This window comes from Tachysurus vachellii, chromosome 9 (genome assembly GCF_030014155.1).
Source record: "Tachysurus vachellii isolate PV-2020 chromosome 9, HZAU_Pvac_v1, whole genome shotgun sequence".
NCBI classification, from domain to species: Eukaryota; Metazoa; Chordata; class Actinopteri; order Siluriformes; family Bagridae; genus Tachysurus; species Tachysurus vachellii.
The window spans coordinates 22,066,977-22,090,624 of NC_083468.1; the positions used below are offsets into that span (position 1 = coordinate 22,066,977).

The following is a 23,648-nucleotide window of genomic DNA, read 5'->3' on the forward strand; positions in this document are numbered from 1 at the left end:
TTAGGTTGCTTCTCTGCATGATTCAGCTGAATCAGTCTCCTGAGAAAGCGAGTGAGATATAGAGCACGGCATCCCCTGCTCTACCTGATACAACACATCGTGTGGCGATTCCCAACTCTCTTGAGTCTGTCTTTCTAAAAGGATATTGATGGAAGCATCTTTTTCATTAGCATCCCATCTGTTTTCCTCCATTTCTCTCAAGTGCCTCTCTTTCTCTCTTGAGTGCTTAGAGATCGATCTAAGTATCCTTTTCATTAGAAAATCCCGTGTGGGTGGTGTCATTATACATGTGTGTTTACACTCAGCGCTGCTAACAGACTATGACATGATGTCATGAATAACTACAACTGTAAAAGGCAGAAAAAAATATACTTTGATTCCTAACCTCTAACTCTCTGCTAGGAAGGTGACAGCTAACACTGGGTTCCTCTGAGACACGTGAAAAGCCAGACGAACGCATCTTTTCAAAGTGCTGCTCATGCTGCATCACAGGGCAACATAACACACTCAGAGGAAAGAGCTAACTGCCCTCTTCAGCATGTGTGAGATCACAGACACAAGATTCTCTAGTGTATTTTTGATTGACAGGGGAGACAGGGATTATTCTGACCCTCCAACCCAGACAGCAAGGCCTAATGTAGTCCCTTGACTTCCAGCCACAGATGGCTGTAGCATCGTTCGGAGATGTCCAAGTCCAAACAATAGAGCAAATGTTGTACTGTGTTGTTTTTTGTAAATGTTGTTTTTTGTTGTACTATTCGGGGGGACAAATTTGTATGTTATACTTAAATACATATTAAATTGTCATCTGTAAATGTAGACTGAATTTGCATTGGTAAACTGGCTTTGCATGATAAACAATATAATGTAATTTCTGTGACCAGTGGATGAAAAAATCTTCATCAAAAAGTCTAGCAATGTGTAAATAACTTGCTATAGTTTCCTTTTCTGGGGGCACGGTGGCTTAGTGGTTAGCACGTTCGCCTCACACCTCCAGGGATGGGGGTTCGATTCCCGCCTCTGCCTTGTGTGTGTGGAGTTTGCATGTTCTCCCCGTGCCTCGGGGGTTTCCTCTGGGTACTCCGGTTTCCTCCCCCGGTCCAAAGACATGCATGGTAAGTTGATTGGAAAATTGTCCGTAATGTGTGAATGAGAGTGTGTGTGTGTGTGTGCCCTGCGTGCCCTGCGTGCCCTGAGTGAGTGAGTGAGTGAGTGAGTGAGTGAGTGAGTGAGTGAGTGAGTGAGTGAGTGAGTGAGTGAGTGAGTGAGTGAGTGAGTGAGTGAGTGAGTGAGTGAGTGAGTGAGTTTCCTTTTTCAGTGCTGTCAGTGCTGTTGCAAGCAAATACTGCAAACAGACTGTTCTACAGTGACAAAACTCTCCTCTGGTAAAATTTTCAGAGGATAAAGTACACACTGATTGTACTCTGTCTGTAAAACTCTACCAAAGGTTTTTTTTTAGATTGTGGCCAGTGATTGGGTCTGGGAATGAGATCCCATGGTCCATGGTCCCAATCCAGCTTTACTCTGATGCTCTGCAAGTCCTTCACCAACTTGAGGATGATGGTAGACCCTTCACCATATGTAGTGTTTTGACAATGTCTTTTCCATACACCTGCGTAGCAGAAACCTCTTTTTCTTGCAGAGCTTGTCACAAAACCTAATGCCCATCATACACTGTTTTCCACCTCAACCACCTAGCTGTGAGTTCCTGAGTTAAAGCCCTCAGAACCTAGGACCCACAAATGATGTTCCAATCTCTCTGGAATTTCTGGATTGAGATGTAGATGTGTGGTGTTAGGGTTTAGAATCACAGGATCTGTAATGGAAGGAAAAGGCATTAGAGTAAAACATTTTTTACGAAAGATTTTTATGAACGCATTACTCCTTCTAACTAATAATGACTTGCTATTGTTGCTTAAGTCTGTGATGTATATCTAAACTTACAGTATTTAACTATTTCCTTTTTCTTCTCCCATACTCTAAAATGCAGGTTGCACAGATGCTTTGCCTCATTAATCATTGTTTCGGACACTTTTTCAGTATCCTTCAGCTCATATTCGGACCTGTAAGAACGTTCAGGGGTTAACACCGACATATGTTTACAAGCCACAGAGTCTGAGACGTAAGAGAAGAGTCTATGAAGTATAAGAAATAACTCTTACTTTTCCACAGTAGGTCTGTGGAATCTGTCAGGATTTATTAGATGCTGTGTTATGGAGTTATAACATCTGATAAAATCTCTACAGTACACTGAATTTGAAACAAGCGTTAAATGCTAACAACCTTTTAAGTCCCAAGATTACTTCCTGAAATCGCTTCATACCCAGTAACGACACTCTGAGGTTAAGTGTTAAAGTGTCCGTAGTGATGAGCTACTGTATCAAGACAGGGGTGGGACCCATTTGGGTTAGGGGCGTGTTTGTTTTGGTGATTTCAGATGTCAACATTGGCTTTCAAACAACGGAGACTCCACCTTTAAGTGATTAGTCAGATTAGTGAACTCTGATGTCATATTCTTAAACTCCTACATGGATTTGATCGACGTGGAAAGTTGTAAAATCTATTTATTTATGAAGATAAAGGCTTCGTTCAACACCCGGATTTTCGCTTTCTCCTCATCCTTCAGTGCAGATATTTGCTTTATCTCTTCATCTTGCAGAAACTGATGAAGTTTCTCAAACTCATTCTTGATTTGCTTTTCTATATGTTGAGCCTGGCTCTAATATAAAATAACTGGCAACAAAATTCTCGTAATATCCAGTAATAATGCATTAGACAAATGCATCAAATTATTTATGAGAAAGTTGACAGAATGCTTATTTTCTTCACCTTAATGTGTTGTAGGTTAAGATCACAAGTCTATTTTGCCTTTAGAAAAAAAGAGCTATTAGTTAGGCATCATAGCTATTAGTTTCTAATGGTGTCATTGCACTAGCAGTATGGGGGCAGTGATGTAAACATTGCATGTTATTGCAGTTTGGATAGCACTGGTTAGCAAAGTAACAGCAGAAATAATACCTAGTTACACAGTACAGATTTAAAGCGATAATAAGACTAGAAAAATAGGGACAGTAAACAGTTACCCAAAGAGCACTTTAAACCATAATTGGACTCAGGACAGCAGTTATAAATACATGAGAACAGTTTTGTTGGTTAGGTTAGCCCATGCACAAGAAGAATATTGAAACACAATGTTTAACTTCATTGTATATTGTTATATTTCCAGCATGTAGTTTTGCCAATGCTTAGTTTTGAATCAAGAAATTTGATCAATTGAATTTTCTAGATGCCTTCTTTTGAACAAGAGACTCTTTTAAACGGTTCCTTATACAGTAAGACAACAATTTTGCGTCACTATTTTACCAGTTATAATATTTGCACTTTAAGGAGACTTGAAGGCAACGCTTGTAGCTTTAAGCTTTATATTTTATAATTGTATTATATTTATATTACAGTAATGATGTGGTTTTAAGTTGTGTAACTCACCCTGTGTTCTTGCGCTGCCTCATCCAGTGGTCTGAAATTATGGTGGTTGTGTACTTTTGAATCTCGGCACACAACACACACTTGCAGTTTGTCCTCCGTTTGTTCTCTTTTTGCAGCCTGCACGGGCTCTCGGATGCACAGGCTCTCGGATGCAGCTGAAATCTGTCACACAACATTTTTTTAGTGCAGGTTTGGCGGATTCAATATTTTGGAAGACTTGCATAAAGGACATTTAAGATTTTTTTTTCTTCTCCCAGCATTGTGCAAAGCAAACCCTACAGAAGTTATGACTACAGGACAACATGGCAGGATCCACATATATATGGCTAAACAAAGGACATAAGAGGTCTTCCTTTGAGAAAGATACTCTCATTGACATTTTTTTGGTCGTTATTCACTCTCAAAATATTCTTATTTCTTGTTTACCTCAAATGCTATAGAAAAACTTAACTTCTATGTAAGTCTTGTCTTGAGTATTTAGGTTCCCTGTTCTTCAACTGAAGTTTAAACCTGAAGGTGGGGTTTTACTGCTAAATTCTGAAACCGAAAGCTGTTTTTGTATAGCAGTCCCAGCACAAAAGTTTTATCTAGAGATACACACAGCTTTCCAGCAGTGATTTAAATACACATCATGTGAACAGTCATTGGTAGTGTATGACACAAGTGCACAGAGATATCTTTAGTGATTATTCGGCAAAGTCCCGACAGAATCTTTGAGTTATTGTTCAATCAGCCAATCACATGGCAGCAGTGCGGTGCATAAATTCATACAGGTCCAGGTTAGACACTTCAGTTAATGTTCACATCAAACATCAGAGTGTAGAAAAATGTGATCTCAGTTATATTAGCTGTGTAGTAGGTTGTAGTAGTCATACAGGCTGGTTAGAGGATTTCAGAAACTGCTTAGCTAATGAAATTTTTATGATCAGCAGTCGCTTGAGTTTATACAGAATGCTCCAAAAAACAAAAACTATCTAGTGAGTGGCAGTTCTGTGGGTAGAAATGCGTTGTTGATGAGGGAGATAAGAGGAGAAACTGGTTGAGCTGACAGGGAAGTGTTGGTTATGCACTTGTCATTTTGAGACTAGACTACTGCATCTTTCTGCTGCCAGTTCTATCTCTGGATGAAATACTACCTTTGCAAATAATTCAAAATCCCATCCGAACGCTGTGTTTTCTCCACTGGATTGCAGTAGCTGCACACATCTGATACTTGCCAGCAAAGCCAAAAATGGACCAGAACCTTCTAAAATCAAAGCTCTTATTACTCCCTGCACCGCATCCTGCTCCCTCAGATCACCTACTGTAGCACTGCTCGCCTGGTTCCCACCATCTCACAGGGTAAGAGGTAGGTATGCATCAAGACTCTTTTCTATCCTGGCACCCACGTGGTGGAATGAACTTCGCCTATATGTCAAAACGGCTGAGTCACTAGCAGTCAACAAGTGAGGGATGCACTTATTTCCAGGGATTTCAGAACAGAACAGATATTGCGTCTTCGGGTAGGCGTGGCCTATTTGATAATCCAACCCTAACCCTAACCCTAACTGTAGTTTTTGGTTGTTTATTTGTTTTCTAAAATAGCTTAACTGTAAGATAATAAAGCATAATAGATATAAAATATAAAATCTACCTGTATGACTGTTTTGTCCTTCATTATCCATCGTAGGTATGCTCTTTTTTTTGAAAGAGTGTTTTGGTGTTTTTCCAAGACCTCCAGAAACACGCCCACTTTACGTCGTGGTAACGAAACCCCTGGAATTTAGTGAATGCCCAACAAATGACCTACCTTTTCCTGAATTACTTAAACCAGCACTTATTTATTCTGTTCGGTTAAAAATAATGTTTACCTTTGTGCTGTATTACTGTATCTCTCAGCATAGTTTTGTACAACCAAATATTCTTAGTCTGCGACCTAGGGAACCAGTACCGATATATTCACTGATAGAAGGCCAAATGCCGTAAATACAATACAAACAGTTTTCAGTTGTTTTCCTGACACTTGATGACAACCAGGATATTGGTTGTGTGAAACGACAGCGAAACGCAGAGCGATGACAGATTCAGTCATTAGTTTAATTAGCTACAGAGCTCCCAGTTTTTTTTTCCCAAGTAGACGTGAGAGACTGACACATCTGTCTGACAAGATAAAAAGCCAACGATAGCTTGGTGAAGCAGTAGACTATGTTAAGTAATATTTTGGCATCGGTGGTCCAGGACTTCAGGACACAGGATTTGGCTGTTTTTTTATCTCTGTGCTGTTGTAGTTTCTGTTTCTCTGACATGCTCACTCTGTGTGAAGAGGCTGTCTGATACTGTTAGCCGTCATTACCATCACGTATCCCAGGCACCTCAGACATGACACTGCATAGCAAAGCTGTTCGTCTCCTTAAAAACAAAGACTTTGTGCGCTTGTGTGTGTGTAAAAGGGAGAGAAAGTTTGTGTGTCATTCACAGTATGCACAGTAAGAATGTCACACCCGTCTGCTTGTTGCCAGTTCCTGCTGTGTTTGATTACTGACATGGGATTCTCAGTATGCGTCTCCCTCTGTGTGTGTGTGTGTGTGTGTGTGTGTGTGTGTGTGTGTGTGTTGCTGTGAATACACCGACACATCGTGATCATGTATTTTCGCTGATTCACACGTCAACTGTCAGCTCTACACCTTCACACAAGCAAAATAAAAAAGATGATAAGATTCTCCTGTCATTTTTTTTATTCTGTTATTTTCTCCACACATGTTTATCACATCATTGTCGCATTTCTGATTGTCATGCTGTCCTGGTCTTCAGACGTCTTCCTGTCTTACATTGAGAATTTATCAATCTTTCTCATTATGTCATGATACCACTTGTAGTACCACAGTGGTCTCATGACAGCTTATTACCATCATATGTTAATGGAACTAAAGAGAGAAGTTATAATCTAATAAAACTCTTGAGAGCTATTCAACTCAACATTGAATAAAACGATTCTTATGTGTAAGTATTATCCTTATGACATAGGGATTGGTGATAGTTGGAAAGTGCATTAGTGATTAATAAAGTGAATTAGGGGTTCTCAAATTTTTTTGTAGACCATATGACTGTAGAATCCGTTCCATGGTCTCTTCAGTACAGACTTGTTTCCTGGAGATCATTTATAGGTTGCTAACGTTATTGATATTGGGGTTAAAACTGTTTAATTAAAGAGGCTAATACTGTTACTACTACTATTGCATCTACTAGTAGTAATAATAATAATAATATTAATAATAATAATAATAATAATAATAACCAGTTTGATGATGGTAGGTTGTGATTTCTACAAATGTATATAAAATAAAACCCCACAGATTCAGGTTGCTTTGTGAGAAAGACCCCGATTTTAGAATCTCTGATATAAACGATCAGAGTTCGGGTCATTGACTGAAATTCTCCTTCATTACCAAGTTGTCTGTAGTTCCTTCTGTTCACTGCTATGTGCGAAGGAGAGTCCGTATGCATACAACAATGCTTGTTTAGATATATGTCAAATCTAATCAGATACAGATACAGGTTTGGTATGGCATAGGCCATGATACTTAGTAATAGATTGGTACATCCTCTACTCCGTATCACCATTCATCCAAATACATACATTTAAAACTTGTTCTAGATTATATAGAAGTCATTAGATAACAGAAAAAGTCTTTTACCCTTATTAAGAAATTCCATTCTATTAAAGGCGCGGTGCACGTTGTTTGAAAAATGCTTCAGAAAACTGAGTCAGGCTGACAAACAAAACAAACGTGTAGCCAATGAGCATAAAGGGGCGGGTCTTGTCAATATGCGGCGGAGAGAGTGTATAGTGCGCATGTCTGACATTAGCCGAAAGCGATTAAATCATTGACATGGCGGATGAAAACAAAAAGTGAAATAAGGCTTACAATAAGGCAAGAAGTAGGACCCGTGTTAATATAGGATCAGCTTTCCAGCGCTGGAGAGAACTGAACGTCGTCTTCCGCGTGAAACGGTGCTAAACCTTTCACGGTACAACACACAGTACTACAAAAACACATTTGTATTACCATAGTATTACTCATTGAGTTCATTTATTGATAAAAAATATCCCCTCGGCCAGTTGCCCCAACAGGTTCCACCATAATAGTTGCCTGGGTTACGTATGTATGGGGCGGAGCTATCAAAACAGGGGTGACACCAATTTGGGTTAGGGGTGTGTTTGTTTTGGTGATTTCAAATGTCAACATTGACTTTCAAACATCGTGCACCCCACCTTTAATATGTAAATTGAAAGCTCACCCACTCACCCACCTATGGCCTGCATTTTGTGTATTAAAAATAATTGTATTTGTTGTGGAAAAACTCTGATCTATCCCACATTCAAGACAAAGACACAGGGAAGTTTTAACACACTGGACGAACAAAACAGACTCAAATGAATTCCTAAAGCATTTAATTCTAAAAATGTTTGTAAGGTTGTTTTCAATATGTAGGTATCATTTCTACAGCATAGTTTGTCATATTACTATTTCTACATGCACTCATTCTTGTTTCCAATCATTTCTCAATTCAGTATACTGTACACTATGGATCTTATTTATTTTTTTATTTTTTGATGCATGATGAGTCTCATTATCTCTGATTACCTCATCATTTGTTTTGAGCTCTGCTTTAATTGTTCTGGTAATTACATATTTCCTCCTGTGTTTTTTGTTTCCTTATTTCTTATAGCTGAAATGATCATTGTGGTATGATTGTGTTTGATCACAATAGTAACATCTAGTCACATCCATCAGACAAAGGTTAGTGAGATGAGTCTAGCAAAGAAGTGGCATATCTCAGCATGCAATATGGGCTCTACATTCTGTCTTTAAGAGATTATGTTGTTTTTATGACTGACTTTTTAATAAATAACTTTTAATTGTCTTTTTTCGGAATCACCTTTTTTTTTTTACCAACTACTGTCGGTTTTACGTGTAGAAGAAATTTGTGTGCTGGTGCGTAGTAATATGTAGCATGGGAGCATAAATCTAAAGAACCTATGAAAAGACTGAGAATAAACATTAAAAAATATAAAAAAGAAATATTAACTGTATAATAGAGCAGGATGTACAAATGTGAACCAGTACACATTGCAAATGCTACATGCAATACAGATGAAATATCAACTGTACATTAGTGCACTGTAGTGCAAATGCTCACGGTTTGAGGCAGGAAGGTCTGAAGGTACAGGTCCAGTATAGCAGTCTGAGTTGTGTGTGTTGATTTAATGCACATGAACACACAATATACAGTATGCATATGATACGGATTACCTGTATTATTGTGCCTAGATAGACAGACAGACAGACAGATAGACAGATAGACAGATAGATAGATAGATAGATAGAGGACACTGGCGACATTGTCACGTTGACATTAGTGGTCATTGGCAACCACAGTTTATTGCAGATGTTGAAGGATGCTAGCCTCCTAAGGAGGTATAGACGGCTCTGTCTTTTCCTGAGGAGAGTAATCATGTTCATGGTCCAGTCCAGCCTATCATCCAGCTGTAGCCCCAGATATTCGTAGGTCCTGACCATCTCTACATCAACCCCCTGTATGGACATTGGCTGAGATTATGGTTTATTACTCACCACCATATAAATCACCACCATCTGCTTGGTCTTGTAATAATGTTGTATGTTATTGCATGTCCGTGTCTGGATCGTAGGTTACTTAGTTGCTGTCACTGTCAGAAATGGCATTCTCATGTTTATCGATTGCACCGATTCTTCTCGTACCTTTGTTTTGCTTCTTGTCTTTTGTGGTTTTGAGTTGAAGCACATACAGTAAAACTGGTTTAACCCACTGTCAGTGCTAAGATATGAGCATGTCAACAGTAAATCCTGTGTATTCAGTAAATCTAGCAGGATGGCTCATTCAGTTTGAGTTTATTTGTATGGCACTTATTAGACATCGGTGCAAGGCATGTTTCCAGAAATGTAGATTTAGATTTAAATCCCTAAAGCGCAAACTAGAGATAACAATGACCATGAAAAAAAATTCCCTGAGATGACATGAAGAAGAAACATTGAGAGGAAGCAGCCTCAAAAGGGAACCCGTCCCCTTCCGGTGAGTGCGTGAGAGTAGATGGTGTGTGTGTGTATGTGTGTGTGTGTGTGTATGTGTGTGTATGTAAAGGCAAATCATTTAACCATGAAACAAAAGTTCAGAATTGGAGTAGCTCTTACTCTCTTTATCTGTGTGTGTTTAATTTTTTTTTTTCATTCTTTGGTTATTTCACAGACTTTGGCTCTGATCTGCATTTGTCCATTCCCTCTTTTATATCAAATTGTTACTTTTATGAAAGGCTGAAATTGAATTTGCATGTGGATATGAACCTTGCTGATGGTATCAAATAATTGAATGCTATTGAATCTAGTTCAAATTGCATTAGGACAGTAGGGCAGTGCTGCTGAACATGATTAGTAGAACCTCTGGGATCTTATCTGCTGCCCAAAGCTAGATGAATCCAATCAGCTAGTCTGTTTGATGGTATGCTGCAGTAGACCAGTGTTATGGCTCATGCTTTAGACTTGCTGCAGTGTCCACAGGGGCAAGTAGCACCACCATATATTATGTATATTCATTCATTCATTCATCTTCTACCGCTTATCCGAACTATCTCGGGTCACGGGGAGCCTGTGCCTATCTCAGACGTCATCGGGCATCAAGGCAGGATACACCCTGGACGGAGTGCCAACCCATCGCAGGGCACACACACACACTCATTCACTCACGCACTCACACACTACGGACAATTTACCAGAGATGCCAATCAACCTACCATGCATGTCTTTGGCCCGGGGGAGGAAACCGGAGTACCCGGAGGAAACCCCCAAGGCACGGGGAGAACATGTAAACTCCACACACACAAGGTGGAGGCGGGAACCGAACCCCGACCCTGGAGGTGTGAGGCGAACGTGCTAACCACTAAGCCACCGTGCCCCTTCACCATATATATCAGCTATTGAAAATTAATATTTATTCTTCACATTTAACATTTTTCATTCCTTTGAAATATTAATTGGCCCATTTTTTTGAGTGGCCAATGTTGTTATTGTGTTTTTTTAAATGTCACTATTTTACATAGAAATTGATGTTCTGCTGATTTGCTTTCTGTTCTAGTTGTTGGACAGGACGTTCACTGCTACAAAGAGTTATTATTGGTTAATATCTGTAGAGATATTAATATTATTATTAAGCGGTCAAAAATGAAAAGTACAACAAAGGCTAACAAGCGCCTATTGGGACATGATTAACGCTGGCTTGTGCTTGTGGGAGTAGCAGCAGACAGGACAGTTAATTGGGTTGCCAGATTGGGTTAGTGTACATATTCCACCAAGTACAAACTGTGTGTCTGTGATGAAAAGAACCATTTTTTTGCTTCAAGTATTTTGTAATATTTTTAATAATAAACTGATGTCCATGAGCGTGTGTCTCATGGTGAGTTTGTTTCCCAAACAAAAGATGAATTTGAGATGTAGTGAAGTTGGAAACTTTGTTAAATCTGGTTAATGATGTTTACTATACTGTCTCATGCACACTAAACACTCCCTCTGTATCAACACAGCCACATGTCAAATCCGCTCAAAATTAGCTGCTACTCTGCATGCTGTCAAATCACAGCCGCCTGTTATAGAGTTACTCTAAAAATTAACTACAGTAGATAGTAGCCTACAGCTCAAGAGTCAAGAGTAGTATTATAGGTAATGCTTTATGCATAGTTCTTAACGTAATTACTTTCCCTGAAATGTATCTGAGCCCTTCTCTGTGTGTTGGACTAATGTAATAAATAGGCCAATTATATCTGAACTAGCACATAAACCCTCACGCAGCGTTGTGTGTGGCACTGTGAAATACCTCTGTCACCTTCTACTGTATGTATTTATAGTGTACATCACTCTGAGTGGGACAGATGGTCTGGGATGATCCTATTACCTCCATTAACGCACTCTGTGCATGCGGACTCGCTGCTGCCCTCACATGTAAGCCTGCCTTTCTCTCTAAAATTCCCATTCTCATTATCTTCTACTTTCCCTTTGGACTCTCTGTGTATGCTAGTACACATTTACACATCCAGAGAGGAATCAACAAGGAGCAGATTCGATGCAAATTCAGGTTTGTCTTTTTGACACTTCTTCGGATGTGTTTGTGCGCAGATCATAATTTGTTCTGTATTTATACAACAATTAGTCCTAGTCCAATAATTTGATTGGTTGAGCAGAATTCCGAGGGTGCTTATGTTAAGTCTTACTAAACTGGGACATTTCACTGTGTGTCATTGATCACTGCTTAGGGGGAAGTCGTGGCCTAGTGGTTAGAGAGTTTGACTCCTAACCCTAAGGTTGTGGGTTCGAGTCTCGGGCCGGCCACGACTGAGGTGCCCTTGAGCAAGGCACCGAACCCCCCAACTGCTCCCCAGGCACCGCAGCATAAATGGTTGGCCTCTGGTCTGGGTGTGTGTTCACGGTGTGTGTGTGTGTTCACTGCTGTGTGTGTGCACTTTGGATGGGTTAAATGCAGAGAACGAATTCTAGGTATGGGTCACCGTACTTAGCCGTATGTCACGTCAATTTTTTTTCACTTAGTTCACAACAGACTTACATTTATCTCATTTGTGAAACTGAGCAATTTAGGTTTAAGGGCCTTGCTCAAGGGCACAGCAGTGACAGCTTGGTGGCTCATGGATTTGAACTCACAACCTCTCGATCAGTAGTCCAACACCTTAAACCCTGAGCTACCACTTCCCTAAAAGTGCACTTACTAGTTGGAATCAGTTACTACAGTAGTGTTAGTGACATCATCAGCAAACATGACAAATATAATTTATGGTTTGATTTATTAAAACTCCCAGCACTTTTACGATCCCTTTATTAGCCCTATTCAGATTGGATTTGTTTATCTAATCTTTTACACGTCTCCAGAAGGTAATAAAAATGCATAGAAATGACCAGCAACGATTTGAAAACATGACTCGTATTTATTAAAGCATTTATTTATTTTATTTTTTACTTTTCTCATAACTTTTATTTTCTTTCTCTAGCAGAAAAGGTTTTCCAGGCTATCGTGTTTTCAAAGTTTTTTCAAAGACCGTTTATGTGTTTTTGAGTGTCTCTGAGTGGCCCAGACTAAACCCACAATGTACCATCATTTTTGTCCAGGCCAGTTTCATTACTTTCTTTTTTTCTCATCGCTTCTGCTGAACCACAATTCAAAAGCAATGACTGATTTTCACTAGTTAATTTTTAGTACTTTTTATTTATTATGACTTTTCAAGTTATTTCAGAGACCATTGTGGGTTTTTCTTTTTTTAAAGGGAGGGTACCAATAGTTTTGTCCGTGTGTGTGTATACATACTGCAAGACTAAGTAGCAGCCATCATACGTCATCTACTTTGATGTGGTTAAAATCATGGACATGTGCACGGAGGTGGGTTTGTAAACGGACGCTGAGTTTGTAAACAAACAAACAAACAAAACAAACAAACAAACAAACATCATGTTATTCCTTGCCTGTATACCGTTAAAATAAATTTTTTTGGTTTTAACACTTAAAAAAAAGGACAGATTGTCAGGATCTAGCCTGGACTTTTTGACGTGTGTTTTTGTTTACGTTTTGTGTTCACGTGTCTTTCCCCACTTTTGTCTAATTCCTTCCCGACACAGACAATAAATTACGCCATCCTCTTTTCTGTTCTTTTAACTCTGATCACGCCATAGATGAGTAACTTTGGATTTAGTCCGAGCACTGAAACATGAACACATCGATTATTCTCATTGTTCTCTGAGGATTGTTAGAATTTAGTAGTGAAGCTGTTAGTTTAGCTGCAAGCCTTTAGCACACAGAAAAGCCAACACGATTTTGACTTATCAGACTCAAAAATACATGTTTTAGGAACCTAAGTGAAAACCCGAAAACTTTTAAGAGCAGCTTCGTATAAGCCGCGGTAATCTAAAAGCTTAAAATGCAAATAAATCTCATTTAGCATTCTGTAGCGACTCTGAGAGCTGTAGTGGTTTAATTGTTCACATTTACATCGCTTTTTCTCAATTAACATGCCATTCCATGCTGGGCCAATCTGGTACATTTTATTACCTGTGCTAATTTGTGCACATCTCCATTACTCCCAAAATAGCACCAGGAAGTTTAATGGTGTTTCCAGGAAGGAGAGCTTGTGTAGGTTGTCTTGATGCTAATGGCAGCGTAATTATATTAATGGTAGTAATTACATATGCAAAAAAAAAACATAACCTGTTGCTGTAAATGTTAATGTTGCAAAGCTAGTACACACATTTTCTTAAATACAGAGAGAGTTAAATCTAATGCTGACTAATTTGCATTATCCCAAAGGATGCACGGACTTACGCGAAACTACGTCCGACTTATTTTAGATCATAAAGAGGCTTTACTCTAGAAACTCCAGAAAAACACTGCAAAGGAATGTCTTTATAAATAAAATGACAGAATAACTGATTATGCTTGAAAATACGGACGTGGCACCTAATACAAAGTAAACAACTACCAACATCAGCTAAACTCTGCACTTCAGAATCTGTGATCTTTGCCTTGTTCTTTCTTGATCTCTTTTTTTTATTTCCTGGGAACTTTTGTGTTAAACGCTGTGCGATCATCTCCATGGTGGTCGGTTGACAAAATATCTGACAATAAAGGAATTTAAAAAAAAAAGAAAAGATTTCTTTGAATTTGACCGAGGGAGTCAGTCATTTTTTTCACATAATTGTCAGAGAAAATTCTATTATAATAAAAGAAATCTGTGTCTGTTTTGTCGGTTTGTGTGCGAGGGGAAATTTTTATTTTATATATTTTATTTTCTACCTTTATTTGTTTTTTTCATTGCCTGGAATGGTGCCAATATATTTTTTATTAAATAAAGTACAAAAAAAAAATCGAGTTAGGATATTAGATATTATGTAGGATGTTCTTACTATACACTCATAGAGAACTTTATTAGGAACACAATACTAACACTGGATATGGACAAATCATGATAAAATTATTGAGATCACTTTTTTTTTCTTCGATTCTCATGGTTGATGTGAACATTACCAACCTGTTGGCTGGCATTTGCATGATTTTATTCATTAGACTGCCGCCAACCCTTTGGCTGATTAGATAACTGCATGAATATGTAGATGTTCTGGTGTCCTTAATAAAGTTAGTGCCTGTCTTTCAACATCAGTCTTGTTTTTGTCATGTCTAATATAGTGATGTGTTAGCAGCTTGCTTTCAGACACACAAAATCGTGTACTCTGTTTACGTGTAAAGTACGACCGTGGATCCGACCTGAAAATACTGTACAATCTAGTACATTATTTCAGGTTATACTTAACATCGGGGCAGAGCCTGAAGTTCTGTCCACAAACATTTAGACTTGTTCATAGAATCATTTGGGGAAAAACCTTTTGAGCTTAAAGGTGGGGTCTCAGTTGTTTGAGAAATGCTTCAGAAAACTGTGTCGGGTTGGCAAACAAAAAAACCAAAACAAACGTGTAGCCAATGAGCAGAAAGGGGCGTGTCTTGTTTTTAACACGGTTTTAACATTGACATGGAGGATAAAAACAAAGAAAGAAAGTGAAGAAAGACTTACGATAAGGCAAGAAGTAGGACGTGTTAATATAGGATCAGCTTTCCAGCGTTGGAGAGAACTGAAGGAGCAGGAAGTTGGCACATATTCACAGATTGGAGTTTCCCGAGTCAATAACTCCTGAGATAAACTCTGTTACTACACAAATAACACCTCTTTTCTATCGTAGTAATGTAGAGACGCAGCTACAACCGCGTTTTGCTAGTAACAGCGTTTAGCTCAGGAGTTAATGATTCGGGAAACTCGAATCTGTGAATATGTGGCCAAATTTACTTAAGACGCCGAGGCGCTTTTTTCCTTCTCGATAGGTGAGTAACGTTGGTTTTGCTTTGTTACACAGAACTAATATATGCCGTCCTTTGCATGATTATGCTTGTGTGTCATTTTTACTTCTCGTATCGTTCTTCCCTTCAGCTATGATAAAGACACATTTCTTTCCATTAGTTGCCTGGGTTACGTATGTATGTGTGGGCGGAGCTATCAATACAGGGGTGGGACCCATTTGGGTTAGGGGCGTGTTTGTTTTGGTGATTTCAAATGTCAACATTGGCTTTCAAACAACGGAGACCCCACCTTTAATGTCGTGTTGGATCTTTCGAACACAAGCTGCATTTAAATTAGCATGACATTTGTAGCACGCGTCATGCATCAGCGTAGCTGTAAGTAAGAAGACAGTAAATGTCCTGGGACAGATCCTTCAGTATAAATGATTCTGCTTGTAAACACCATGTCACTCCATCAGGATATCTCCATGGTAACAGTACAACTGCGAGTCAAATAAACACGACCTACATCATAACCCAAGGATGAACTCATAGGGGTCCCGAGAGGCTGATTCTTCCTGGCCAACATCCTGTAACATAATTCTTTATGGGCTTTAAATTATACCTCCAAGGATAGACATAAAATAAATTGCTTTGTCAAAATTACTCAGCGAACATCTTATTAATTAGAGAGACCGATAATATGCTTCTTATACTATAATATTAATGATACACTTAGCCGAAATCTATAATGGCTTTGTTTCTTGAGTTGTTTGGTGGAATTAAAACCTTTACATTGAATAACATTCATTTGGCTGAGTTTTCTCTCATGAGAAAGGTGTTTCTGCAGTATTAGGCACTAATGAATGCACGGCTCTATAAGCTCATCACCGAGACTAAGAGCTCTGCTGACTTTCTCTCTCTCTATCTTTGGACCAGGAGGGAATATTCTCTGCACAATGCTCTTTTACTCGACATAATCACGGCAGATTTCTCCAAACACGCGTACACAATGAGGAAAAAACAACAATATCGTATCCTTTCTCTGCAGTTTATTCTGGCTGTGTGGCTTATTGTTAGTGTATTTGTGTGCATACTGACACAATGAACCAAAAGTGCTTACACACACACACACACACACACACACAAAGACACACACGGGGATTGAGCTGGTTCAGTCCTGACTAAGGGCTGCTTCATTATCAATCCTTTTTTTTCCTGATATTGCTTGAATCCATCTGAATATGACAGGATGACATTTGGGTTAAATAATTATTTCAGAGTCATAAAACTACAGAGGAGGAGAAAGAGAGATAAGTGCTAGAATACATTTTTTTTTATTTTAATTCTTCTTTTTTTCTCATTAATCTTTATGATGAAAAGAGATGGACTGGACAGTGAAGAGTTTGGTTTTGTATCTGAGCCAGAGGACTGTGTGTGTGTGTGTGTGTGTGTGTGTGTGTGTGTAAAAGCACTGCACTTGAAATTCTTATTGCATTTCTCACATTTCAGTGGATTGCATTAGCACCACAACTAACACATATTTTTAAAATTCATCTATTTTTTTTAAATATCAAAAATAATTTACTTACAGAAATATTGCTTTGTAAGATTTTGAACCACAGATTTATTAACTAGACTAAATATACCAGATAGTAATGATGACTTTATAACACATGGTGATGTGAAATTTTGTTCTTAGTTCAGCATTTGTGTTTGTTCGTGAGTTGTTTAATTCTGACCAATTAAATTCCAAATAGAATTAAAGAAATCCTCACTGCCTTTGTCGCTAACTAAAACACGCTCTCCATTGCTTCATTCATTTCGCTTATCAGGAGTGCACGTGAGGTGAATCATTTCGGTGTGTGGAATCGACTCTTGGGTTTGACACAATGTAGATTCAGAGCCGCATTTTTCGGGAGGAACGTAGATGTAAATCTATATATCTATATATCTATATATCTATATATATATATATATATATATATATATATATATATATAAAAATTATATATATATATGTTAATTAATTTGTAAAGCTTTGTTATTTGGTGCCCATCACTGTATAAAGCACATGCTTTGTGCCATGAGTTGAATCAACAAGGTATCAACACAAAAGCTTCAGAGTCGATTCCGCACTCCAAAAATGATTCACCTTGTACGCACACAGTGAATTTGTCCATGCAGGAGTGTTTTACTTAAAGAGAAAGGCAGTAGACTTTCATTTAAGGCTGTGTTCATGTTCAGCTTCCTCACCAACATAGTATCAGATAAAGTTTTTCGGTCGCGTGTGTCACTATTTTCAGTTCAGTTTGTTTTTATTCCGTGTGCCACACAACACCGTTCGACAAACCTATAATGAAATTTAACGCCAGCTATTTTCATTACGGAATTTGTTTGTTTACGTGATAGTAAAACTAAGAACTTAATGCCTTTATGCATAAATCAACTTTAATTAATAAGAAACAAAATACTTAACTTTTACTAAATCTGTGGATTAGTTTAGCATCAGCATCATAGCGTCTTTTTTCCAAAGGTTGCTCAACACAATGTAAATACGAGAGAACTTTGAAGAGATTGATCTTGATTAAGGCTCCTCCTATGTCAAATCTCAATATCAAACACGGGGATAATGCCCTCTACTCGCTAATTGTTACAACGCTGCCGTCTCACTGGGAGCAGGATTAGCATTTCTGCATAACGGAGAAGTGCCTCTCTTCTAATTGTGAGGTTTTCACCACTTTCTGACAGCTTGTTAGAAGCAAAAGAGACAAATTTTTGTTTCACACATTTAAACAATTGGGTAACAGGCTTTCTTACGCTAACGAATTACTAATGAATTACTGGATGCTCTGGTAAACGTCTTTTAACTGCAGGAGGGAAATGTGTCAGTGAAAAAAACATTGTTCAGATAATCTTTAGTACCGTACTGGAGTTGGAGATCAGAAAATAAAAATGGTAACTTTTCATTAAAGAATCGAATGAATGCAGAGTTCAAGCGCAGTATATTTTCATGCAAATACCCAAGAAATGGAAGAACCGGAAGAAACTAGAGAACTGTTTTACTTCTGGTTTTGTTTTACTGTCAGCAGTCTTGGTTATGTGACATATTAGACAGGGTAATTGCACTTATTACAGTACGTATGAGTGCCGGTCTCATGTGTTTGTGTATGATGTGCGTCTGAAGCTGTTCTCGTTCACACACAGTGAGCTAGCGAGCCGGGAAGGTTCAGCTTGTGCACATTAACAGGTTTCTAGTTCTGCTCCCACTAACAAATCTGCTAACAGCGCTTAGAAAGTAGATCTAGGTGTGATTTGACAAGTAGGAAGTGTTCTCACTAGCTCATTTGCAGTATTCTGAGCAAGGCAGGATCTTTTTGGAATATGTATCAGCATGATCTTTATGATGACTGCTTCATCTTCTTTATATTAGGGATTCTCAAGGAGTTTTGCAGCCAGGGTCTTCTTTAACTGTGAAATAAATCCCACAGACTCCCTCAGCACCGAATATATAAATATCCAGCTCATCCACTGCACTTTCCACAGACCGGCATTAGGTCCAATTTGCTTTCTTTTAAGAGGCTGAATTATTTTTTGATTTGGATTAAATTAACTGAATAGATACGTCGCCTAATAACCATCCAATCTCAATCGGTTTTAATAAGTATCAGTGTCCCTGCTTATGGATCACAGACCTCTGCTTTGGGTCACAATCACACATTAGCTCAGTCTCTGGGCTTACAGTATGGATGAACACTTTATGGTAGAGGGTGTGTGGAAACCTTGCTATCACACCCATGTACCATGTTTCTCCTCTAAACTGTTGCTGCAAATTTTGTTAGCACACAATTGGCACATCGGCTACGGTTCACCCTGCGATGTGTCCACTCGGAGGGCAGGCTCTGAGTTCTGACACTTGTATAGAACATCATGCATGCTGTAGCTTTATAGTTTCCCTTCACTGGAACTGACCTCACTCATCTCTTGTGGCTGATTGATCACACACTCCAACATCTACACAAAACCTTCTCAGAATAGTGAAGACTGCATGTAAAATGGTGTTCAACAAGCACATGTAAAAAAAAAAAAATGACGCTCAGGTGTCCACAGACTTTTGGCCACATACTTATATGTGTACACTATATGTGTATACTTATGGTTTTTTTTATTTATTTCTGTTTTTTACAGGCCATTTCCTTCTATTTAATGACTTGTCCTGCCTGCTGAGCTGGCTGGAAGGAGACCGGTTATGTCAGAACCCTGAGGAATACTTATTAACACAAGGTTAGGCTTTGTTCACAAGTCTGAGCCTTAATCACATTACAGCCGAGCTCCAATTAGAGGAAGAAGTGATAGGTCTGCATTAATAAAACTCACATCAACACACACACACACACACACGGTAGCATCTGAGAGAGCAACAGGTTATAAACCCTCATATAATGAAGGCAGCAGGAGCGGTTCCTCAGAATCTGCACTCATCTGTAGTGACTTTGTTAATGCATTTAATTCAGATACGCAGCGAGCGGCACTTATTACTGCTAAAAACGGAAGAATTCTGCTGAACTATTCACTTTAGAGAGCTTCACTGGTGTACCTAAAAGGGTAGCTAATAGCATTTTAATTTAGAAATGAATGGGCTGAGTGCATTTCCTAGTCTTTTATATCAGATCTTGAGTATTTTTGTAAGTGTTTTCGTGTGTTGCTGTGAAAGTCAAACTAGCCATTATCTTGGTGCATAGTGTATTAGTGGATACGTGAAATGAATGAGAGAGAGAGAGAGAGAGAGAGAGAGAGAGAGAGAGAGAGAGATGTTTATTCTCTTACTAACCAGACTCAGCAACTCAGCATGCTTAACATCATGGAACATAATGTTTAACATTTATGAAAGTAGACTTTCGTAGACTTATGGTTCTTAAAATAAACATAAAATGTTTTTTTTTTTTTTCTTTTTTTTCTTTTTTTTTTTTGTTTATCCATTCTGTTGTTCTTAGTAAAATGACAAGCTGTGTTTTTGGGAAACGAAAGAAGAGGGAATGACGTCTTGTTAAGAATACACTTTGGACTATTTTCTGTATAAAAGGACAATTTCTTTGTGGTTTTTTCCTCATATAATCGGCAATTGACCGATTATATTGCAGGCGCTGGACAAATGTTATAAACTTAATAACACGTGCTGCAACACACCCTCGTCAAAAACTTTTATTCGATTACATTTGTCAGTATTTATACTAAAATACCGTCTTATATATGTATATATATTTATATAAAACCACTGATAGGTTCATTGCCACCTAAGGCACAACGATGCACATGGAGAGCGAAGGCTACGATCTTCCACAGAAGAGCTACTCTGGCACAAATTGCTGAAAAAGGAAATGCAGGGTATGATGCAAAGGTGTCAGAACACTCAGTGCATCACAGCTTACTGCAGACCAGTCAGAGTGCCCATGCTGACCCCTTGTCCCAAACCGAAAGTGTCCACAATGGATATGTGAGGATCAGAACTGCTCCAGATACATGGAGCAGACACATCACTAGTTGTGTAGACCTAAATAAAAAAGTACATGAGTGATGACATCTGTTCAGTGTGTACAGTCATACAGATTTGAGACAGTCTGACAAGCAGAAGTTGTGCATGTGTAGCACATGTGTCATTTAGGAATGTGTATGAATTATTCAGAGACTATAGTCAAGTGAAGTGTAATGGTAATGACTGTGATTACGATCACACAAGCAGATCTGTGAGTGTGGGTTTGTTTGTATTTGTTTTTTTCTAGTCTTTAAATCTTTGCAACAGATTTATGTCGCTTTGATGGGCCCCGAGTGTTTTTCATACATCACATTGTAAGCCTTGTTATCTAGCTTTTCCCCATGTTTATGAGCAGCGTTCTGGTAATGAACATCAAAAGTAAGTTTCTATTTATTGACTTAAAAACCAGGCTTTTGTGCCCAGGCTTTTGAATGTATGCCATTAAAATTCTTGAAGCGGAGATTAGACGATTCTCCGAGTATCTTTGTAGAAAGAAGAAAGCCTGAGTGGGATAAAGCACTTCACTGAAACGAGTGTGACACCAGCAGGGAGAGGATGTAACAGTCACAGCTGTGTTTCAGACACCTGCAAAACCGGGATATTGTATTATCACCAAGAAAATATCAACAACTGTCCAGGGGTCTCGTGAAAGTTTGAGTTATTTGTTATAGTGATGAGATAACGATGAAATTGCATAGTCTTGTAATGACTATCGATGTAAGTCGATGTAAGTTATAAACTTTATGTTATTAGCTATTTTATGCTCAAAAATGACAAGTGATAATATCATGAATATAGTCACACTTGTCTACTAGTTTTGATCATTAAAGTACAGTAACAAAAAAATATTATTAAGCCTTGGTATAGGAATATTGTAGTCAATATTTAAATCAATATTTTCAATATTGATTGAAAAATAAGCAAAATAAGGTGCCATTAAATAATATCTTTAGTCATTTTATATTTCGTTTATTGTAATCTTATAATAAGAAATAGATTCAAGATTTTTTACGTTATGATGTGATTTTTTACAGTAAATAGCAGGGGTAGATTCCGGGCTAAACTCGTCTGAGCAGAGAATCTACACACCATTTGTGCGGCCTAAATAATCCAGGCTAAAAGACCTTTTGTAATGGAGAATGCTGTACATCACGGGTAACAGCGGCTGTATGAATTCACAGCAGTCACACATACAGTACATTTTACATTTACAGCATTTAGCAGACACCCTTATCCAGAGTGAATTACATTTATTTATTTATTTTATTTTTTTCAGTTTATACAACTGAGTCTTAAGGGCCTTGCTCAGGGGCCCAGCAGTGGCAAATTGGTGGACCTGGGATTTGAACTCATGCCCTTCCGATCAGTAGTCCAACACCTTAAACACTAGGCTACCACATCCCTCAGTAAAGGGTATCGATGGACTCATCATGTCACATCACATCACTCAATCTTTATCATCTCTGCTTTGACTTTGGTCTTTCCACACCATATGATCATTATAGCAGGCTGTATAGCGGTCTGAATTTTCTAGCTCTAAAATATTCCCCTAATCCCTTTGCTGTACATGTAGCCACTGCTGTGCTTGTACTCTTCATCTACTCTTTACAGTACTGTCGAAAAAAAAACGCACACAATACAATTTCTACATTTTGGTGGTTTAATTACAGATCATAGCGACAAGCAGAGAAACTTGACACAGCACATATTCCACACATATAACTTTCAAAGTTCATAACTTTCGTTCAGACACATATTCTGTTTTACGTGGAAGAGTTGTAAGAGTTTGTGTGTCTTGACATTTGAGACTATTGTCATAAAATGAATGGCTAAAAAACATACAGACAGAAAGGTACAGAAATTAGGCCATCCTTAAAAATATTCTTGTTTGCCGTAACCCGACCGACCTGTCAATTTAGGACCGACTCTAATTTTTTCTTTTTTTTTGCTTTAAGTCCGACCGACTTGCCGGTTGTAAATTTGCGTTAAGTCCACCAATTTTTTTTTACTCTTCAAACAACTAATACAAAAGCAATAAAATAATATTAATTATATTTTAGTAAGTATTGTAAATATATAAATTGTTTAGGCCTACATACAAACGAAGGCTACGTTCTTTCTTTTAAATAAAAACCCGTGACATCATCTATGTTTACACTATTGGTTAACGGATGTCACACTATGGCCTGTACGTTCGCTTCGTCTCATCCTCTCATTCACTGTCAGAGTCAACGGTTCGCGCTTGGTAATGATGGCTGCAGCTGCAGTAAACAAAATGTTCACGGTCACCGTTCAAACTAATGTGTTTGTGGTCTATATAGCCTGCATCAATATGAGGTTTGCAATGATGCGCCCGAAGGCACGGGTTGAAGACCCAGTCAGTGACGTCACGATATGTTAATTTGTTTAAATTCATACCTACGTAAACACCATCACCAAAATTGTGCTTTTTTTTTTACATTGAAACTTGAAAAAAAAAATATAGACCTACCTACCGACCCTTTTTTTTTTTTTTACTGTTACTGCAAACCAAAATATTTTTAAGGATGGCCTAAATGTAAAATGACAAATGATGTGAGACAAACATACCCAAATATTTCTAATAGATATGAGACAGTTGTGAATTGATTCATTTATACTTTATATTTCTGATGAAGGGACCTTCATATCTTGGGCAGTTTATTTTTTCAGCCTCACCTTCGTACCAGAATCACACAAGTAACAACAGGATCTGAAA

At 38.3% G+C, this 23,648-nt stretch overlaps 1 protein-coding gene and 1 pseudogene across 6 annotated transcripts in view; one reads left to right on the forward strand and one right to left on the reverse strand.

Moving 5' to 3' along the window:
* Positions 1–23,648, forward strand: part of shank3a (SH3 and multiple ankyrin repeat domains 3a) — a 242,946-nt gene that overhangs the window by 24,060 nt on the left and 195,238 nt on the right. For 4 of the 6 annotated variants that reach the window (XR_009649025.1, XM_060878260.1, XM_060878263.1 and 1 more), the window contains exon 2: positions 19,567–19,662. The exons of the other annotated variants lie outside the window; for them this stretch is intronic. The gene's annotated coding sequence lies outside the window, so the exon portion shown is untranslated. The remainder of the gene's footprint in view (positions 1–19,566; positions 19,663–23,648) is intronic. 6 annotated transcript variants of the gene reach the window in all.
* Positions 1,239–3,865, reverse strand: LOC132851116 (zinc-binding protein A33-like; annotated as a pseudogene).